Source organism: Pongo pygmaeus, chromosome 20 (genome assembly GCF_028885625.2).
Source record: "Pongo pygmaeus isolate AG05252 chromosome 20, NHGRI_mPonPyg2-v2.0_pri, whole genome shotgun sequence".
NCBI lineage: Eukaryota > Metazoa > Chordata > Mammalia > Primates > Hominidae > Pongo > Pongo pygmaeus.
The window spans coordinates 63215221-63235872 of record NC_072393.2 but is presented as its reverse complement, the minus strand read 5'-3'; the positions used below and the strand labels follow the sequence as shown (position 1 = coordinate 63235872).

The window sequence follows — 20652 nt, the reverse complement described above, 5'->3', positions numbered from 1 at the left end:
AGACATTCTCAACCACACAGAATCATAGAGAAATACAACCACAAACAAGGTAACACACACTCACAGAGGGACACACAGTTAACACAGTCAAGGACACACAATCACAGAGACACAGGGAGATGCGCTATCAAACAGTCGCTCAGGAAACTTTCACCTCCACGTTGATGTAAAAGATGGTGCCTTCATAGAAAATATGAAGTAAGGTGATGCCAGTCAATCAGAAAACAGCTGTCACTGAAAAGATAATTTGTGACCCTCAGATCCCAACAGGAGGAGGCTAACACATGGCACTTACTACCCTAATGCTGAGTGATGAGATAAATGCATAATCAGTCTTTACGTGAAGATGTGGGCAGAACATGACCCAATTGGGGTCTTCTTTTCTTGGTAATCAAACAAGGAATCTTGGTTTCAATTTATTTTAGAAATATATTTTGAAGTCGCCATTGCATAAGTCAGTAGGCATCAACTACCTCCCTTACCAGTGTATGAGTTCATAGACCCAATGAGTTCTTCAGCACCATGGACAGGTCACCGTCAATGGGGCTGTGGGATTCTTTTTTTTTTTTTTTTTTTCGCTCCGTCGCCCAGGCTGGAATGCAGTGGCGCCATCTCCGTTCCTCCATCTCCCAGGTTCAAGTGACTCTCTTGCCTCAGCCTCCCGAGTAGCTGGAATTACAGGCACCCACTATCATGCCTGGCTATCGTTGTATTTTTTGTATTTTTGTAGAGACAGGGTTTCACCATGTTAACCAGGCTGGTCTTGAACTCCTGACCTCAGGTGATCTGTCTGCCTCAGCCTCCCAAAGTGCTGGGATTACAGGCGTGAGCCACCGCACCCAGCCTCGTCTAACATTTTACGACTCGCTTTAATCCCCTCCAATCATCTTCTGAATTCAAACACCTGGAACATTATATCTTGCAGAAAAAGCTAAGAAGAGAAAAGGCAAATAAAATCTTAATGTTCCTAGGAAAATAGTTTGGAATTGTGTGCCTTTTGAAAGGATCTTGATTCTGCCATGAGGTTTTGAACAATATTTTGAGAACTAGTGGTCTGAGAGATATACAAAGAAGAGACCTGAAAATATAAATGGAGATTATCTGAATATACAAATGAGAGATTATCCATTTGGAAGACTGTGGGACTTCCGCACAGTTTATTAGCCTCTACAGCTGCATTTTGCTGGTGCAGAACAGTCCTTCCCCCACTGCCTGTTCTCATTCTAATTCCACCATGAGTCATCTCCAAGGACACTGAGCATTGCCTGGCAACCAGATTAGCTCCTCCATTCTCTCCCCCTCCATTGAACATGTACAGCATCCCTTCTGCTCCATCCTCACAGCTTCAAGTGTCTGCAGAGTTATCTCTATGCTTGAAATTTAAGGGAAGAACGGCAATATTCAATATCTCCTGACACCACATGAACTAAAGGCTCCAGGGGTTCACAGTCTCCACCTTAGATCCTTCTACATTTCCTTTGCTGACATCTTTGTGGTGCTGGAGTGTCAGTGGTCACCATGAAGAACAGCAATCACCACCTGAAATCAACATGGATGAGGAGTGAGGGTGGCATGGGCCAGTCTGTGTCCAAGGTTTGAGAAGCTGTGCAGTACCCAATGGGCTTCTGGGCAGCAACGATCTTAATCTCATAACCAATGACTTTAAACTTGAATACCCATCACAAACATTCAAGTTCTCAAATACACTAGGTTTTTGTTGTTGTTGTTGTTTGTTTGTTTGTTTTTTGTTTTTGAGACGGAGTCTCGCTATGTCACCGAGGCTGGAGTGTAGTGGCGCAATCTCGGCTCATGGCAATCTCTGCCTCCCGGGTTCATGCAATTCTCCTGCCTCAGCCTCCCCAAGTAGCTGGGATTACAGGCGTGCACCACCACGTGTGGCTAATTTTTGTATTTTTAGTAGAAATGGGGTTTCTCCATGTTGGTCAGGCTGATTCTCAAACTCCTGACCTCAGGTGATCCGCCCTCCTCGGCCTCCCAAAGTGCTAGGATTACAGGCATGAGCCACCTCACCCGGCCTATACTAGGTTTTTATCCAGTCACAGCACACCACAAAACCCCGCACACAAATCTAGACACAAGTCAATGTTTAGCATCTCTTCTACTAGACTAATCTGACTAGAGAAATCAATACCAAAAAACATTGTCCAAATCCAAACTTCAGCCTCCACTTTCATACCCACCCAAAAAGGCCTAATTAAACTCTACTTCTTCTCTTTCTTTATCCCGTCTTTTCTAACTCTATTTTTAGTTATCTAACCTGTTCCCCCGAGTACGCTCGATCGCAAGATAAATGCTAACAAACACAGATCAACCAGCAACCACCACCAATCAGCATCCATAACTATACAAGGCTGCCTCACCTATAGAATCTTACCATAACATAGAAACCAACTGTGCAGGTGAGGTGGCTCACACCTGTAATCCCAGCACTTTGGGAGGCCGAGGCAGGTGGATCACCTGAAGTCAGGAGTTCAAGACCAGCCTGGCAAACATGGTGAAACCCCATCTCTACTAAAAATACAAAAATTAGCCGGGCTTGGTGGCAGGCGCCTGGAGTCCCAGCTACTCGGGAGGCTGAGGCAGGAGAATCGCTTGAACCTGGGAGGCAGAGATTGCAGTAAGCTGAGATCATGCCACTGCACTCCAGCTTGGGTGACAGATAAAGACTCTGTCTCAAAAAAAAAAAAAATCAATTACAACTTCCACCTCATCATATTCCATTATTCATCCAACTGCTGCCAACTCTAAAAACAGCCCTAACAATAAAGCACCCCAGAGGTCAGGACTTGACCCCCATCCATGTGTCAGGATACTCTTCAGTAGCCATTGCCATGGTATAACCAAAGACACATACCATGATTAAGTAATAAGTATTAAAAATGAAAGCAATATTTTTCCTGGCAACGAAATAAGGAACTACCTCACTGCCATTTCCATGGTCACTATCTGTTAAACAGAATATAACAACCACTAACAGGATTTGGAGAGGTTGAAACACCTACACCGTTGGTGCGATTGTGATGTGATGCAGATGTGATGGGAAACCATCCGACTGTTCTGAAAAAACATAAATAAAATTACCCATGAACCAGCAATTTACCTCTGAATCTTACCCACAAGTTTTGAAAGCAGGGACTCAAAGAGATGTTTGTGCACCCGCGTGCATAGCAGCGTTATTTATAATAGTCGAAGTGGAAGCAACTCAAGTCTCCCTCGATTGGTGAATGGATAAGCAAGATGGGGTCTATACAGACAATGGCATATTATTCGGGCCTAAAAAGAAAGGAAATTCTGACCCATGCTATGACTTGGATGAACTTTGAGGAACAATGTTCATTGAAATAAGCCCATCACAACTGGACAAAATACTGTATGATTCCAGGTACACGAGGTACTTAGAAGAGTCAGAATTCCTGAATGGAAAATAAAAAGGGTGGTTTCCAGAGGCTGGAAGGAGGAGAAATGGAGAGTTATTGCTTAATAGGCACAGAGTTCTTGATTTCCAAGATGAAAGGCGCTCTGAAGAGGAATGGTGCAGATTGTGGCAGAACAAGTGAATGTACTTAATAGTGATGTACACTCAAAATACAGTCATGGCTGGTGCGGCGGCTCACGCCTGTAATCCCAGCACTTTGGGAGGCCAAGAATGGTGGATCACAAGGTCAGGAGATCGAGACCATCCTGGCCGAAATGGTGAAACCCCGTCTCTACTAAAACACAAAAAATTAGCCGGGCGTGGTGGCGGGCGCCTGTAGTCCCAGCTACTCCGGAGGCTGAAGCAGAAGAATGGCGTGAACCCGGGAGGCAGAGCTTGCAGTGAGCTGATATGGCACCACTGCACTCCAGCCTGGGTGACAGAGCAAGACTCCGTCTCAAAAAAAAAAAAAAAAAAAAAATACAGTCACGAGGTGCATAGTAACATTTCAGTCAATGATAGGTCTCATATATTACAGTGGTCCCATAAGATCATAGCACCAAATTTGTACTGTACCTTTTCTATGTTTAGATACACAAACACCACTGTGTTCCAGGTACCTACAATATTTAGTACAGCAACATGCCACGCAGGTTTGTGTCCTAGGAGCAGCAGACTATACCACAGAGCCTAGGTGTGGAGTAGGCTGCACCGTCTAGGTGTTTGTAAGTTCACTCTAAGATGTTCACATAACGTCAAAATTGCCTAACCACAAAATTCTCAGAATGTATCCCTGTTGTCGATTCATGACTATATTTAAAATGATAAATACCATAGTTTAAAAAAATAAAAAAGGCACATATCACAGGCTTATGATATTAGTAATATATCTTTCATATATTAGTCACAAAATGCTTAAGATGGTAAATTTTGTGTAATATGTATTTTGCCACAATTGAAAATTGAAAAGTAAAAAAATAATAGTAAATTAGAGCCTATTTTTTTCATGGTGCAAGAGTGCCATCTAGTGACAGCAATGATGATTTCATAGGTGTTCCTTCAAATTAGCGGACTAAAGTTAAGATTTGCTTTTTGGTTTTTGTTTTGTCCTGTTTCTTCTTTTTACACAGGGTCTCACTCTGTTGCCCAGGCTGGAGTACAGTGGCACGACCTCGGCTTACTGCAGCCTCGACCTCCCAGGCTCAAGCGATCCTCCCACCTCAGTCCCCGAGTAGTTGGGACTACAGGCTTGTAGCACCACGCCGAGCTAATTGTTTTTTGTAGAAAAGGGGTCTCACTATGTTGCCCAGGCTTAAAAATAAGATGATACTCTAAAATATGTGCATTTGCACATGTTTGTTTATCTGTTTAAGAAGATTTTTTCCCCAAGTGGCAATGGTGCACATGGCCGTGGTAGGCTCTGGGACTTTGGATGGACCAATGTCGTACTCCAGTGGGAATTCTGGCCCTGGCATGGACACAGCTGTGGAGAGAGTGCAGGCTGGGTTTCACATCCCACGTATCCTGTTGAACAGGAGCCAAAGTGCAGAGTACAATATGCATGGCCATCTCCCACACTCCTGGCTGTGAGCGAGGTCCTAGGAGTGTCTGCATTTTACAGACAACACTGGGCTCAGAGAGGAGAGGTCTCCAGAATGCCTGGCCCTGAGCCCATGCCTCCATCACCTGCTCCAATCCTGTCTCCAAGCATCCTAGGAAGGGCGTCCTGGGCACTTCCCAGACGGATCCTAGGACCTATCTTGCTCTACCTTTGGAATTGCGCATTTGGGGTGGGCAGGATTCTAATAAGGTTGATATAAGATAGGAAAGTGGCCTGAGGTTTCAATTTATTTATCCACAAATAGTATCTCCTTCAATCACACACACACACAGAAAATGAAAGGTGTCTGGGTCTTGTGGAACTCACACACACACACACACACACACACACACACACGCAAATTTAGTGAATGAAAGTTGCCTGGGTCTTGTGGAACTCATACACACACACACACACACACACACATTTAGTGGATGAAAGGTGCCTGGGTCTTGTGGGACTTACACACACACACACACACACACACACACACACATTTAGTGGATGAAAGGTGCCTGGGTCTTGTGGGACCTATACACACACACACACACGTACATTTAGTGGATGAAAGGTGCCTGAGTTTTGTGGGACTCACACACACACACACACACACGCGCGCACATTTAGTGGATGAAAGGTGCCTGGGTCTTGTGGGACTCACACACACACACACATTTAGTGGATGAAAGGTGCCTGGGTCTTGTGGGACTCACACATACACACATGCACATTTAGTGGATGAAAGGTGTCTGGGTCTTGTGGAACTCACACAACATGGGTTTCATAATTGCATGAATCACTGTTTCACACACAGTCATGTGGATGCAATGGCAGCCTTCACAGCATCTCCCATGAACACACATCCACACACAAACACACTGTTATGGGCTCACTGTTTTCTCCTGAAAACTTATTTGGTGATTCCCTAAACTCCAGAACCTCAGGATGTGACTATCTGGAGTCGAGGCCTTTAAGAGGGGATTAAATGAGGCTTTTGGACTGGCCCTACTCCCATTTGACTGGCATCCTTATAGAGGAGGGAGTTAGACACACACAGTGACACCAGGGATGCATACAAAAAAAAAGACCTAGTGTGGACGCCAAGAGAATACGGCCGCCAAGAAGCCAAGGAGAGAGGCCTCCTGAACACAGCCTCCTTCAACACCTTGATCTTGGGCTCCAGACTCCAGGACAGGGAGAAAATAAGCTTCTGTTAGTATTAGGTTAAGCCACCCAGTCTACCCAGGCCACCCAGTCTGTGGTGTTTTGTTACAGCAGCCATAGCAAATTAATCCACAACCTTCCCACACACTCAGGTAAGCACTCAAAACCCTCCTGACTGGAGCACACACTCACAGTCACAAACCCACACACATGGGGCTTCATCCCCTCTATGATCACAGTCACACCCGGGCTGTCCTAGAGAGAGTCACACACAACGGCGCATGATGTAACACAGCTGACTAAGATGCACACACAACAGCCCATGGTCAAACAGACACAGACACACAGCAAACCTGAACACACACATTCCTTTGGCTCATCCAGGATGAGATACAAACTTTCAGATGAAGCCTGACTCATAATCACACGTGGAGATACGCAGTCACATCCAATCATACGTGAGAGACCACACGCCCTCAACTGCACAGAGTCAGAGAGAAACACAGACACACACACACAGAAGGACACTCAATCCAACACACTCAAGGACACACAATCACACAGACATGGAGAGACAAGCCATCACACAGTTGTACAAGACACTGTCATCTCCATATTATTTTCTGTAGGGAAAAGAAAGATCAGATTGTTACTGTGTCTATGTAGAAAAGGAAGACATAAGAAACTCCATTTTGATCTGTACCAAGAAAAATTGTTTCTACTTTGAGATAGATGCTGTTAACCTGTAACTTTAGCCCCAACCCTGTGCTCATAGAAACATGTGCTGTATTGAATCAAGGTTTAATGGATTTAGGGCTGTGCAGGATGCGCCTTGTTAACAATTTGTTTGCAGGCAGTATGCCTGGTAAAAGTCATCGCCATTCTCCATTCTCGATTAACCAGGGACACAATGCACTGCGGAAAGCCGCAGGGACCTCTGCCCAAGAAAGCCTGGGTATTGTCCAAGGTTTCCCCCTACTGAGACAGCCTGAGATATGGCCTCGTGGGAAAGGAAAGACCTTACCATCCCCCAGCCTGACATTCGAAAAGAGTCTGTGCTGAGGAGGAGTGAAAGAGGGAGGCCTCTTTGCAGTTGAGATAAGAGGAAGGCTTCTGTCTCCTGCTCGTCCCTGGGAATGGAATGTCTGGGTGTAAAGCCAACCGTTCCCATTCGTTCTATTCTGAGATAGGAGAAAACCACCCTGTGGCTGGAGGCGAGATATGCTGGCAGCAATACTACTCTGTTACTCTTTGCTACACTGAGATGTTTGGGTAAAGAGAAACATAAATCTAGTCTACGTGCACATCCAGCCACAGTACCTTTCCTTGAACTTATTCATGATACAGATTCCTTTGCGCACATGTTTCCCTGCTGACCTTCTCCCCACCTGTTGTCCTTCTACACTCCCCTTGTTAAGACAGTAAAAATAATGATCAATAAATACTGAGGGAACTCAGGGGCTGGCGCCGGTGCGGGTCCTCCGTATGCTGAGTGCCGGTCCCCTGGGCCCACTGTTCTTTCTCTGTACTTTGTCTCTGTGTCATTTCTTTTCTCAGTCTCTTGTCCCACCTGATGAGAAATACCCACAGGTGTGAAGAGGCTGGCCCGCTTCAATTTTCTTTCTTCTTTTTTTTTTTTCTGAGATGGAGTCTCGCTCTGTCTCCCAGGCTAGAGTGCAGCAGCGTGATCTCGGCTCACTGCAACCTCTGCCTTCTGAGTTCAAGCAATTCTCCTGCCTCAGCCTCCCAAGCAGCTGGGACTACAGGCTCCAGCCACGAAGCTTGGCTAATTTTTGTATTTTTAGTAGAGATGGGGTTTTACCATGTTGGCCAGGCTGGTCTCAAACTCCTGACCTTAGGTGATCCGCCCACCTCAGCCTCCTAAAGTGCTGGGATTACAGGCATGAGCCACCACACCCGGCCTATATTATTTTCAATTTATTGTGTAATGGAAAATTGGAGGTATGCTGAGGCCAACAGATGAGGAAGTGACTGTCATTGAAATAAAGTGCGTTACTCAGTTTCCAGGAGAAGAGAGCCCATCTCAGCTCAGGCAGCCCCATGGGGAAAGCGCCAGGGTCTGCCAGGAGGCAGAAGGAGGTGGGTGAAATGTGGATGTGGACAAGACTTTGCTATAGTTTCTGTGGAAAGGAAGAAGTGAGGCAGAGTTCAAAGGTTAGGGCTGGTCACTTCGGATAACCTCAGTGGGATCTGGGGAAAAGGGCTGTTCTTAGTGGTGTGATACCTGGTCCTGGGGTGATTATAGCACCCCGCTAGAGAGTGGGTGGGGTGTGGGCTCTGGATTTGTGGTTTGTATATAAAAGGCATGCTCTCAAGCAAGTTATTTATCCCTCAAGAAATTGGCTAAAACTACGAGGGGCCATCCCTGCAAGGTCAACAAGGCCACGATGTCAAAGCAATTTTTTTTCATTGATCTTTTATATACTTTTTTTTAGTCTCGATCTTATTTGTTTCTGCTTTGCAGTTTATTTACTTTCTTCTACTAATTTTTGGGTTTGGTTTGTTCTCGCTTTCCTAGATTCTTGAGGTGCGTCCTTAGGTTATTGAAGTCTATCTTTCTTTCTTTCTCTTTCTTTGTTTCTCTCTTTCTTTCTTTCTTTCTTCCTTCCTTCCTTGTTTGTTTTCTTTCTTTTCTTTCTTTCTCTCTTTATTTATTTATTTCTCTTTCTTTCTTTTTTTGAGACAGGGTCTAGCTCTGTCACCCAGGCTGGAATGCAGTGGCACAATCTCAGCTCACTGCAACCTCTACCTCCAAGGCTCAATCAATCCTCCCACCCTAGCCTCCCGAGTAGCTGGGGCTACAGTCTTGCACCACCATGCCCGGCTAATTTTCTGATTTTTCGTAGAGACGGGGTCTCACTATGTTGCCCATGCTGGTCTCGAACTCCTGGTTTCAAGCAATCTACCCACCTCGGCCTCCAAAAGTGCTAGGATTACAGGCCTGAGCCACTGCCCCCAATCTCTTATTTGAAATGTTTCTACTTTTTTGATGTAGGAGTTTATTGCTATATACTTGCCTCTTAGCATTTTTTTTTCCTTTTTGTGGAGAACCAGGTCTTGCCATGTTGCCCAGGCTGGTCTTGAACTCCTGGGCTTCAGCAATCCTCCCGCCTTTGCCTCCCTACAGGATTACAGGTATGAGCCACCACACCCAGCCTTAGTACTGCTTCAGCTGCATTCCAGAGGATTTGCTATGTTGGGTTTCCATCTGAACTTAAGAAGTAACAAGGAAAACTCTTACCTGCTTCAACAGTGCAAGGTGCTATTGATACAGCTTTTAGAGGCTCAGCTCAAACTCTCAGAGTTCATGACCTGGTGGGGGAAACAGGTAAACAATCAGTTATATCCCCATGAGGGATGGGGAACAAGAGAACCAGCATACCTCTTATGACAGCATTGAGGAGGAATTTGTTTTAATGATTATCGATACAGTGTTTGGGGAAAAATTCACAAAGAAGATGATTCTCGGCCGGGCAAGGTGGCTCACACCTGTAATCCCAGCACTTTGGGAGGCCGAGGCGTGTGGATCACCTGAGGTCAGGAATTCAAGACTAGCCTGGCCAGCATGGCAAAACCCCGTCTTTACTAAAAATACAAAAAATAGCCAGGTTTGGTGGTGGGTGCCTGTAATCCCAGCTACTGGGGAGGCTGAGGCAGGAGAATTGCTTGAACTTGGGAGGCGGAGGTTGCAGTGAGCTGAGATCAAGCCACTGAACTCCAGCCTGGGCAACAAGAGCAAGACTCCATCTCAAAAAATAATAATAATAATAAATAAGAAGATGACTCTCTTTACTTTCTCTTGTCACATTATTAAAATAAAATTATATTTTATATTTATGGTAGAAATGCTCCAAAACCCCCACCTAGCTACTATTTCTTAATTCTTACAGTGTCTTGGTGAGCACCAGGTCCAATCCTTCCCCACCCCCAGTGCTCATTTCTAGGTGAAGGAGGTGGGCTCAGAAGGACAGATATCTTCCCCAGGATCACCCACATCATGAACGTTGGGGTTGGGGTTTGTGAACTCAGGAATCTACATTTGACTTTCTCATCTAAGAATGTTAAATTTATCCTATGAGCTTCCTTTCCAGACACCGCCACCCCCACCCCTGCCGGCCCCCCAAAAAGAATTTAAACTTATCCTATATAAAGGGAATTCTCTGGAAGGCCGGGTACAAATAGCTCAATCTACCTTTCACTGAAATTCTTCACTGGGTTCATTATGGTAGGCAGCGTGAAAAATTGATAACAGCAAGACAGAACTGGATTACATTTCCCATGAGAACTTAGAGCCACGGAAACAACTGGATAGCTTCATGGAAATTTGACATCGTGTATGAAAAGCACCGAGTGTGCACATTCCTTCCACCCACCCAGCTGATATCTAAAAACTTAACCTAAGAAAGTAATTCTTAAAGTTTTTCATCTCAGGTCAATTTTATATTTCTTAAATATATTGAGAACCCCTAAAATTTTTTCTTTGTATGATCTATATTTACATACAATTATATATTGAAGCTGAGAAAATTATACATTTAAAACTTAAAAATAATAATTTTATTATATATTAACATTTCACAATTTTTATAGGCAATTATACAGTATTTTCCAAAGAATTAGTAATAAAATTAGCATTGTCTTACATGTTTGCAAATTTCTTTAATGTTCACCTTACTACAAGACAGCTAGATTCTCAAATCTGCCACTTAATTCAAACATTTGCAGTATTACATCATGCAGGTAAATTGAAAAGTCGATAGGCAAGTAAATTCTTAATTTTCTTAGGAAAATGTTGGGAAGTATGGACCCCCAAAAGGGTCTTGATTCCTCAGGAGTCCTTAAACTACATTTTGGGAACTATTGGTCTAAAAGCATGCAAACAGTAGACATGAAAAAATCAGTGGAGACCGTCTCAATATACATTGAGGGTTTTGTTTCTGGGGGGTGTTTTGTTTGTTTTGTTTTGTTTTTTTGAGACAGCATCTCGCTCTGTCACCAGGCTGGAGTGCAGTGGTGAGATCTCGGCTCACTGCAACCTCAGCCTGCCGGGTTCAAGTGATTCTCCTGCCTCAGCCTCCTGAGTAGCTGGGATTACAGGTGCCCGCCACCACGCCCGGCTAATTTTTGTATTTTTAGTAGAGACAGGGTTTCACCATATTGGCCAAACTGGTCTCAAACTCCGGACCTTGTGATCCGCCCGCCTCGGCCTCCCAAAGTGCTGGGATTACAGGTGTGAGCCACTGCACCCGGCCTTTTTTGCAAATTTCTTTAATGTTCGCCTTAGTACAAGACAGCTAGATTCTCAAATCTGCCACTTAAACATTTGCAGTATTACATCATGCAGATAAATTGAAAAGTCGGTAGGCAAGTAAATTCTTAATTTTCTTAGGAAAACGTTGGGAATTATGGACCCCCAGAAAGGGTCTTGATTCCCCCAGGAGTCCTTAAACTACATTTTGGGAACTACTGGCCTAAAACTATGCAAACGGTAGACATGAAAAAATCAGTGGAGACCGTCTCACTATACAACTGAGAGGTTATTAATTAAAGAAATTAATTAATTTCTAATTTCTACATCTACATTACTTTCCTGAGTCTCTGCAGCTACATTTGGCTGAGGCAGAATAGCCCCTCTGCCACTGCCTGTTCTCACCAGAGTCCCCTGTGGGGCGTCCCCGCGTTGCTAGGTGACCAGGGGAGCTCTTCCCTTCTCTCCCCCTCCAATGAACACCTCCTGCTTTTCTGCCTCTCTATCCCCACAGCTGCAACTGTCAGCCCAGGTACTCTGATTCTTTCAATTTTAGGGAAGCGTAGCAGTATTAGACATCTGACGCACATGAACCTCCACCTCCAGGGGTTCACAGTTTCAGCCTAAGATCTCTCTACACTTCCTTTGCTAACATCATGCTTTGTGATGCTGGGTTGGCAGTGTTTGCTGTGAATCAAACACGTGAAAATCAACAAGGATGAGGAAGTGAGGGTGGCATAGTCCAGTCTGATGCCAAGGTTTGAGAAGGTATAGAATGCCCAGCAGGCACAGACATTCTACTATTATTATTATTATTATTAATTATTATTTATTTATTTTGAGACAGAGTCTTGCTCTGTCCCCCAGGCTGGAGTGCGGTGGCGCGATCTCGGCTCACTGCAAGCTCCACCTCCCGGGTTCACGCCATTCTCCTGCCTCAGCCTCCCAAGTAGCTGGGACTACAGGCGCCTGCCACCATGCCCGGCTAATTTTTTTTTCTTTTGTATTTTTAGTAGAGACGGGGTTTCACCATGCTAGCCAGGATGGTCTCGATCTCCTGACCTCATCATATGCCCACCTGGGCCTCCCAAAGTGCTGGGATTACAGATGTGAGCCACCGCATCCGGCCACACATTCTATTATTAAGCAATTATGACTGAAAATTTTTTAAAAATCATTATCTTTGCAAATAAGAAACCACCTCACTTTCATTAACATGGCTACTATCCATAAAACACAATGTAAGAAATATTGGCAGGATTTGGAGAAATTGGAACTCTTCTGCACCACTGATGGGAATGTGGTATGATGCAGTCATTCTGGAAAATGGTCTGAAGGTTTCCGAAAAAAATTAAAATTAAATTGTCATGTGATCCAGCAATTCTAATTCTAGATAAAGACCTTAAAAATGGAAAGCAGTGGGCCGGGTGCGGTGGGTCACGCCTGTAATCCCAGTACTTTGGGAGGCCAAGGCAGGCAAATCATGAGGTCAGGAGATCAAGACCATCCTGGCTAACACGATGAAACCCCATCTCTACTAAAAATACAAAAATTAGCCGGGCATGGTGGTGGGCACCTGTAGTCCCAGCTACTCGGGAGGCTGAGGCAGGAGAATGGCAGGAACCCGGGAGGTGGAGGTTGCAGTGAGCCGAGATTGCGCCACTGCACTCCAGCGTGCGTGACAGAGCAAGACTCCATCTCCCCTCCCCCACCCAAAAAAAGGAAAGCAGTGACTCAAAGAGACATTTGTACACCCATGTGCATAGCAACATTATTCATAATAGTCAAAGGTGGAATCAACCCACATCTCCATCCAAGGATGAATGGGTAAGCAAGATGTAGTCTCTACAGACAATGGAATGTTTCTCAGCCTTAATAAGGAAGATTTTGAGAAATGCTACAACTTAGATGAACCTTGAGGACCTGATGATAAGTTAATTAAACCAGTCACAAAAGAACAAATACTGTATGATTCCAGGTGCAGTATATGAGGTACCTTGTGGAGTCAAATCTGTAAAAACAGAAAGTAGAGTGTTGGTTGCTAGGGACAAGGAGGGGAGGAGAATCGAGTAGTTACTGTTTAGTAGGTACAGAGTTTTCAGTTTTGCAAAATGAAAAGAAAATGGGGGATGGATGGTGGAGATAATGCAGGACAATGTGCGTGTACTTAATACCGCTGAACTATACACTTCAAAATAGTTAAAATGGTAAATATTATGTCTGTAATCCCAGCACTTTGGGAGGCCGAGGAGGACAGATCGTCTGAGGTCAGGAGTTCAAGACCAGACTGGCCAACGTGGTTAGATCCTGTCTCTACTAAAAATACAAAAATTAGCCAGGTGTGATGGCGGGCGCCTGTAATCCCAGCTACCCAGGAGGCTGAGGCAGGAGAATTGCTTGAGCCTGGGAGGTAGAGGTTGCAGTGAGCCAAGATTGCACCACTGCACTCCAGCCTGGGAGAAAGAGTGAAACTCCATCTCAAAAAAAAAAAAAAGTAAATATTATGTGATGTATTTTTTACCACACATCTAAAAATAAAAAATAGTTAAAATCATATGTTCATGGTTTAATATTAGGAAAAAATACTTAAGATGGTAAATTGTATGTTATGTGTATTGTCCCACAACTCAAAATCAAAAAGTGAAAAAAAATTAATGAAAGCTAGTTTTTTAATTATGCAAGACTGCCATCTAGCGATAGCAAGGGTGCTGGATACGTCCATTTGCAGCACCTGAAATTTAGAAGAAAAAAAACAAAATATTTTCAAAATGGGTATGCTGGTATTTGGGGGTTTGTTTTGTTTAATAAGATTTTTCCCAAATTCACCAATTGTGCCGATGCAGTGTGTAGGATATGGGACTTTGGATAGACTAATGGGATGCTGAATGAGAATCCTGCAGCCCCGGCATGAACACAACTTGGAGAGAGTTCATGCTGAATTTTACATCCAGCTCAGCTCCCTGGATGCTTGCCTGAGTGCAGAGTACAATATGCACAGCCATCCCCAGCAGCCCTGGCTGTGAACACAGACCTAGCAGTGTCTGCATTTTACAGAGGAGGACACTGGGATCAGAGAGGGGAGGTCTCCAAGCCATCTGGCCCTGAGCCCACTCCTCCACCACCTGTCGCCATCCAGTCTCTGGACATTCAAGGAGGGGAGTCCTGCTGGCAAAATCTGAAAGTTACCGTGTATGATCTGAAAGGGGGAGAAACCAGTTGCAGGAATTCCCCACCTCCTTTCCCAGAAAACTCATGAATAACCCACCCGTTATTTAGCACATGATCAAGAAATAATCATAAAAATAGCCAACCAGCAGCCCTTGGGGCTGCTCTGCCTCTGGAGTAGCCACTCTTTTATTCCTTTACTTTTTTTTTTTTTTTTTTTAGACAGAGTCCCACTATGTCACCCGGGCTGGAGTACAGTGGCGCGATTCTCAGCTCACTGCAGCCTCCGCCTCCTGAGTTCAAGTGATTCTCCTGCCTTAACCTCCCAAGTAGCTGGGATTACAGGTGCCCACCACCACGCCCAGCTAATTTGTGTGTGTGTGTGTGTGTGTGTGTGTGTGTGTGTGTGTGTATTTTTAGTAGAGATGGGGTTTCCCCATGTTGGCCAGGCTGGTCTCAAACTCCTGACCTCAGGTGATCCTCCCGCCTCGGCCTCCCAAAGTGCTGGGATTACAGTCATGAGACACCTGCCCAGCCTTATGCCTTTACTTTCTTAATAAACTCGCTTTCACTTCGCTCTGTCAGCCCACTCTTGAATTCTTTCCTGTGCAAAGCCAAGAGCCTACATGGCCTCCTGGGCTGAATCCCGATTTGGGGATTTACCCTGTGACACTGGCCCCTCCCAGAGGAGAGATCCAAGGCTGTCTTGCTTTGGGCCTGGGCATCTGTGGTTTGGGCAGAGTCCTAATAAGGCAGATGCGGGACAAGGAAAATGGCCTGAGACTCCAACTTGGCTGTCCATGGAGAGTCTCCCAAACTCCCCTTCAACCATACACTTGCACGCACACACACACACAGACACACACACAGACAAGGAGATGCTTCTGGGTTTTCAAGAGCTCACAGAAAATGGAATTCATAGTTACTTCCATTACACAATCTTCTACACAATAGGGAGACAGGTCAGCAGAGGACTGCCATTGAAAAGATGGTTGTTCACATTCACGATGAGAGGAACACACCATGTCACTCACGGCCACATGAGGAGCTACAGGGTCATGGGGAGGGGCAGGCAGAGGGCTGTGGGGAATGTGGACATGAGCCTCTATTTTATTTTTCTTGGGAAGGAACAAGCAAGTCAATGCAGGTGTGCTTAGGAGTGGCTGGTTTAGATAATTCCAGTGGCTCTGGGATACAATGGCTATCTGACAATTGGCCCCGAGTGATTAGGGCAGGTGGACAGTGTCCTGAATTGTGAGCACCTGATAGAGCAGGAGGTTAAGTGTGGGCTCTGGGTTGGCGGTTCGCATATGAACGGCAAAGCTCTTCGGTGAGTGGTTTATCAGCTCTGAAGACTGACTAGGCCTCGGAGGGGCAGTCCCTGAAGGGTCATCAAAGTCACAGATATCAAAACATCAGAACACAGAAAGTAAAAGGCTGGTTGGTACAAACATCCTCACAAAAGTCCCCTGCTCCTTGGGCATCTTACCGTCTGCGGATTTGCAATGTCACCCTCTCCAAAACCATCTCCATCTGCATTTCAGGTGATTTAATATTCAGGTGGAGGAGTTATTTAGAAACAGGGTGACCACCCCCAAGGGACAAGTGACAAGGTCTGGACATACTTTGGTGGACATAAGTGAAGGGGGGACTAGTGACATCCCCTGGGTAGAAGGCAGGGATGCTGCTCCATACCCTACGATGCAGAGAACATCCTGCCCCACAACATACAGAATTCTCAGCCCTAATTTTCTTTTATTATTATTATTATTATACTTTAAGTTCTGGGGTACATATGCACAACATGCAGGTTTGTTACATAAGTATACGTGTGCCACATTGGTTTGCCGCACCCATCAACTCGTCATTTACATGAGGTATTTTTCCTAATGTTATCCCTCCCCCAGCCCCCCACCCCCCGACAGGCCTCGGTGTGTGATGTTCCCCACCCTGTGTCCATGTGTTCTCACTGATCAACTCCCACCTACGAGTGAGAACAGGTGGTGTTTGGTTTTCTGCCCTTGTGATAGTTTTCTCAGCCCTAATTTTCAATATTGCCAGAGTAGAGAAGCCCTAATCCTCCCAACACTCTCGACTGTCTACATACTAACTTCCCGTCCTCCAGGGCTATTGTCTAAACTCCCTCAGCCATCCACTCCCATCTGGCTTGTTAATACCACGACCAAAATTCCTCCATCCCCCCAGTCCCAGTATCCCATCTCCAACACCACCTCTCACCTTGCAGGTAGCTTCCTCTGCACACCTGATGCTACCATCCATTCAGTCCTTGAAGATCAGCGCTCCATTGATTAAACTATTTGATGCTACCATCCATTTGGCCCTTGAAGATCAGCACTCCATTGATAAACTATTTTCCACTAACCTTCACTCCCACCCCCAGGTCACCTTCTGTGCTCAATCATTCAAATTAATTCCTTCTACACGGATTCAGATCTCTGTTTCATGTTCTCTTTCATGCGATTCTCTCGGAAAGCCCCATCCCTGCTGGGCTCTGACTCTGCCTGCTCCATCTCTCACTCCTACAGCTGCAGGGGGTTGGGGAGGAACAGCCCCTCCTCTACGGCCTGTTTCCACTCCAACTCACGGTGGATCCTCTCCAGGGATGCTGAGCACAGTCTGGAAACAAGGCCAGCTCCCCCATTCTTTCTCCCTCCAATAGACATGGCATCGTTTTACATTTTTGCATACCTTGTTCATGTCCCCGTTACTACAAGATGGCTAGATTCTCTAACTGACTACTTAATTCAAACACTTACAACATTACACCATACAGAGACAAAGAAAAAGAAAAGGCAAATTTTTTTTTTGAGATGGAGTCCTGTTCTGTTGCTCAGGATGGAGTGCAGTGGCGTGATCTCAGCTCACCTCAACCTCCACCTCCTGGGTTGAAGGGATTCTCCTGCCTCAGCCTCCTGAGTAGCTGGGATTACAGATGCCCACCACTACATCCGGCTAATTTTTGTATTTTTAGTAGAGATGGGGTTTCACCGACTTGGTCAGGCTGGTCACGAACTCCCGACATCAGGTGATCTGCCTGCCTCAGCCTCCCAAAGTGATGGGACTACAGACATGAGCCACTGCGCCCAGCCAAAGTGTTAATGTTGGTGTTAATGTCCAAAATACTTTGGAATTGTGAACCACCTTAAAGAATCTTGATTCCCCCAGGAGTCCTTGAACTACATTTTAGGAAAAGCTAACCTGAGAGATATACAAATAATACGTGAAAGTATAAATGGAAGCCATCTGAATATAAAATCAGGAGGTTATTTAAAAGAAAAACAAACGAACTGTGGGACACCCACATCACTTTCCTGTTCTCTGCAGCTGCATTTGGCTGGGGCAGACTCGCCCTTCCCCTGCTACCTGTTCCCACTGTTTCCATGGTGACTCGTCTCCAAGGACACTGCGTGTTGCTAGGCAACCAGACCAGCTCCTCCATTCTCTCCCCTACCCCTACTAATTCCTACTTTGTTCCTGCTGTTCTGTCCTCGAAGCTGCAACCCTGCACCTAGGTAATGTTAAATTTGAGGGAAACACAGCATAGCTGACATCTGACACCACATGTAATTCTCCAAGCTACAGGTGTTCACAGTGTGAACACTAGCTGTGTCCACGTTTCCTTTGCTGACATCACATGTGCGTGATGCTGGGGTGTCAGTGCTTGCTGTGAAGAAAAGCAATTGTCACATGAAAACTAACAAGGATGAAGAAATGAGGGTGACATGGCCTAGTCTGAGTCCAAAGTTTGAGAAGTCATGGAGTGCCCAAAAGACACACACATCCTATTATTAAGTAATTGTCATCATGGCAGAAGTAAAGCAATTTTATTTTTCCTTTCAAAAATAAAAAAGAGATCACCAACACCCATTAACATGGCTACTATCCATTAAGCAGAATGTAGCAGGTGTTAGCAGGGTTTGGAGAAATTGGAACCCTTCTGCACTGGTGTTGGAAATAGGACACGATGCAGGGGCTGTGGAAAACAGGAAGATGGTTCCTGATAAATTAATAGTAAGATTACCATCAGACCAGCAATGCCACTTCTGGGTATATACCAGAAAGATTTGAAAGTGAAATGAAGAGATATTTGCACAAACATATTCATGGCAGCATTAATCATAATAGTCAAAGGCGGAAGCAGCCCAGGTCTCCATTAAAAGTAAACAGGTAAACAAAATATCATGTTTATATACAATGGAATTTTACTCAGCTTTTTTTTTTTTTTTTTTCAGTCTTGCTCTGTAGCCCAGGCTGGACTGAAATGGTTCAATCTCAGCTCACTGCAACCTCCGCCTCCCTGGTTCAAGTGATTCTCCTGCCTCAGCCTCCCAAGTAGCTGGAATTGCAGACTCCCATCACCACGCCCGGCTAATTTTTGTCTTTTTAGTAGAGACAGGGTTTCACCATGTTGTCCAGGCTGATCTCAAACTCCTGACCTCAGGTGATCCACCCGCCTCAGCCTCCCAAAGTGCTGGGATTACAGGCATGAGCCACCGCACCCGCCCTACTCAGCCTTTAAAAGAAAGAGAATTCCGACTCATGCTACAGTATGAACTAACGATACACGATACCAAGTGAAACAACCAGTCAGAAAATGACAAATATGGTATAATCCCACCTCTATAATACATACAGAGGGCCCACATTAATACAGACAGAAAGTAGAATGATGGTTCCAAGGGCCTGGGGAGGGGGACGTAGGTAGTGCTGTTTAATGGGTACCATTTCAATCCATTTGTGTTGACAACTCAGAATTCTGTGACCTGGGTGATTTGTAAACAATAAAAATTTATTTCTCCCAATTGTAGAGACTGGGAAATCCAGGATTATGGCAGCAGCAGGTTTGGTGTCTGCTGCAGTCCCATTCCAAATAGATTGCTTCATCTAGGGTTCCTCAAATGGTAGGAGGGACAGCAAGGCAATTAATACCCTTTTAGAAGGTGTTAAATCAAGTCTGGGTGCAGTGGCTCATGCCTGTAATCCCAGCATTTTGGGAGGCTGAGGCGGGTGGATCACGTGAGGTCAGGAGTTCAAGACCAGCCTGGCCAACAGAGTGAAACCCCGTCTCTACTGAAAATACAAAAATTAGCCGGGCATGGTGGCGCATGCCTGTAATCCCACCTACTAGGGAAGCTGAGGCAGGAGAATCGCTTGGATCCTGGAGGCGGAGGTTGCAGGGAGCCAAGATCACACCATTGCACTCCAGCCTGGGTGACAGAGTGAGACTTCGAAGGTGCTAATCCATACATGAGAGCAGGACCCTCTTAATTTAATCACTTCCCAAAAGGCAGCACCACAACAGGAATTAGGTTTCAACTCATGAATCTGGGAGGACATTCAAACCATAGCAGGTCCCGTGTCAGTGTTGCAGGACTGAAAGAATACTGGAGCAAGATGGTGGAAACCATGCAGACAGTGAGAATGGGCTAAATACCGCTGAAATGGGCACTGAAAAATGGTCCAAATGGTAAGTAATCTTATGTCCTATCGTGTTTTTAAAAATAAAAAATTGAAAACATGTTGAGGCTTATGTTCAAGGTTACTGTTAGTAAGACAATTGCTTAAAATGGTAAATTTTATGGTATGTGTATTTTGCCACATTTAAAAATTGCGGGTCATGGGGGCTCACACCTGTAATCCCAGCACTTTGGGAGACCGAGGCAGGTGGACCACTTGAGGTCAGGAGTTCAAGACCAGCCTGGCCAACACAGTGAAACCCTGTCTCTACTAAAAATACAAAACTTAGCCGGGCATGGTGGTGCACTCCTGTAATCCCAGCTACTCCAGAGGCTGAGGCAAGAGAATCGCTTGAACTCGGGAGTTGGAGGTTTCAGTGAGCTGAGATGGTGCCACTGCACTCCAGCCTGGGCAACAATAGCGAAACGCCATCCGTCTTAAAAAAACAAAAAGAAAAAGAAAAGGTAAGAAAAGCTTAAAGAAATGTTATTTACTTTTCCATTATGCTAGAATGCCACCTATTGATGGCAAAGGCACTTG

The 20652-nt window shown here is 45.2% G+C and overlaps 1 protein-coding gene and 1 long non-coding RNA gene across 3 annotated transcripts in view; one reads left to right on the top strand and one right to left on the bottom strand.

Moving 5' to 3' along the window:
• ZNF835 (zinc finger protein 835) overlaps window positions 1–20652 on the top strand; it is a 106299-nt gene that overhangs the window by 65438 nt on the left and 20209 nt on the right. The gene's annotated exons all lie outside the window — the stretch shown is intronic.
• LOC129019708 (uncharacterized) overlaps window positions 1–20652 on the bottom strand; it is a 111280-nt gene that overhangs the window by 79844 nt on the left and 10784 nt on the right. Inside the window, exons 1-2 of one of the 2 annotated variants that reach the window (XR_008495712.1) lie at window positions 16873–17165; window positions 9463–9533 (exon numbers count right to left, since the gene is read on the bottom strand). This is a non-coding gene — a long non-coding RNA (uncharacterized LOC129019708). Of the gene's footprint in view, window positions 1–9462; window positions 9534–16872; window positions 17166–20652 lie in introns of those variants that run through there. The other variant, XR_008495711.1, reaches the window with a different exon arrangement.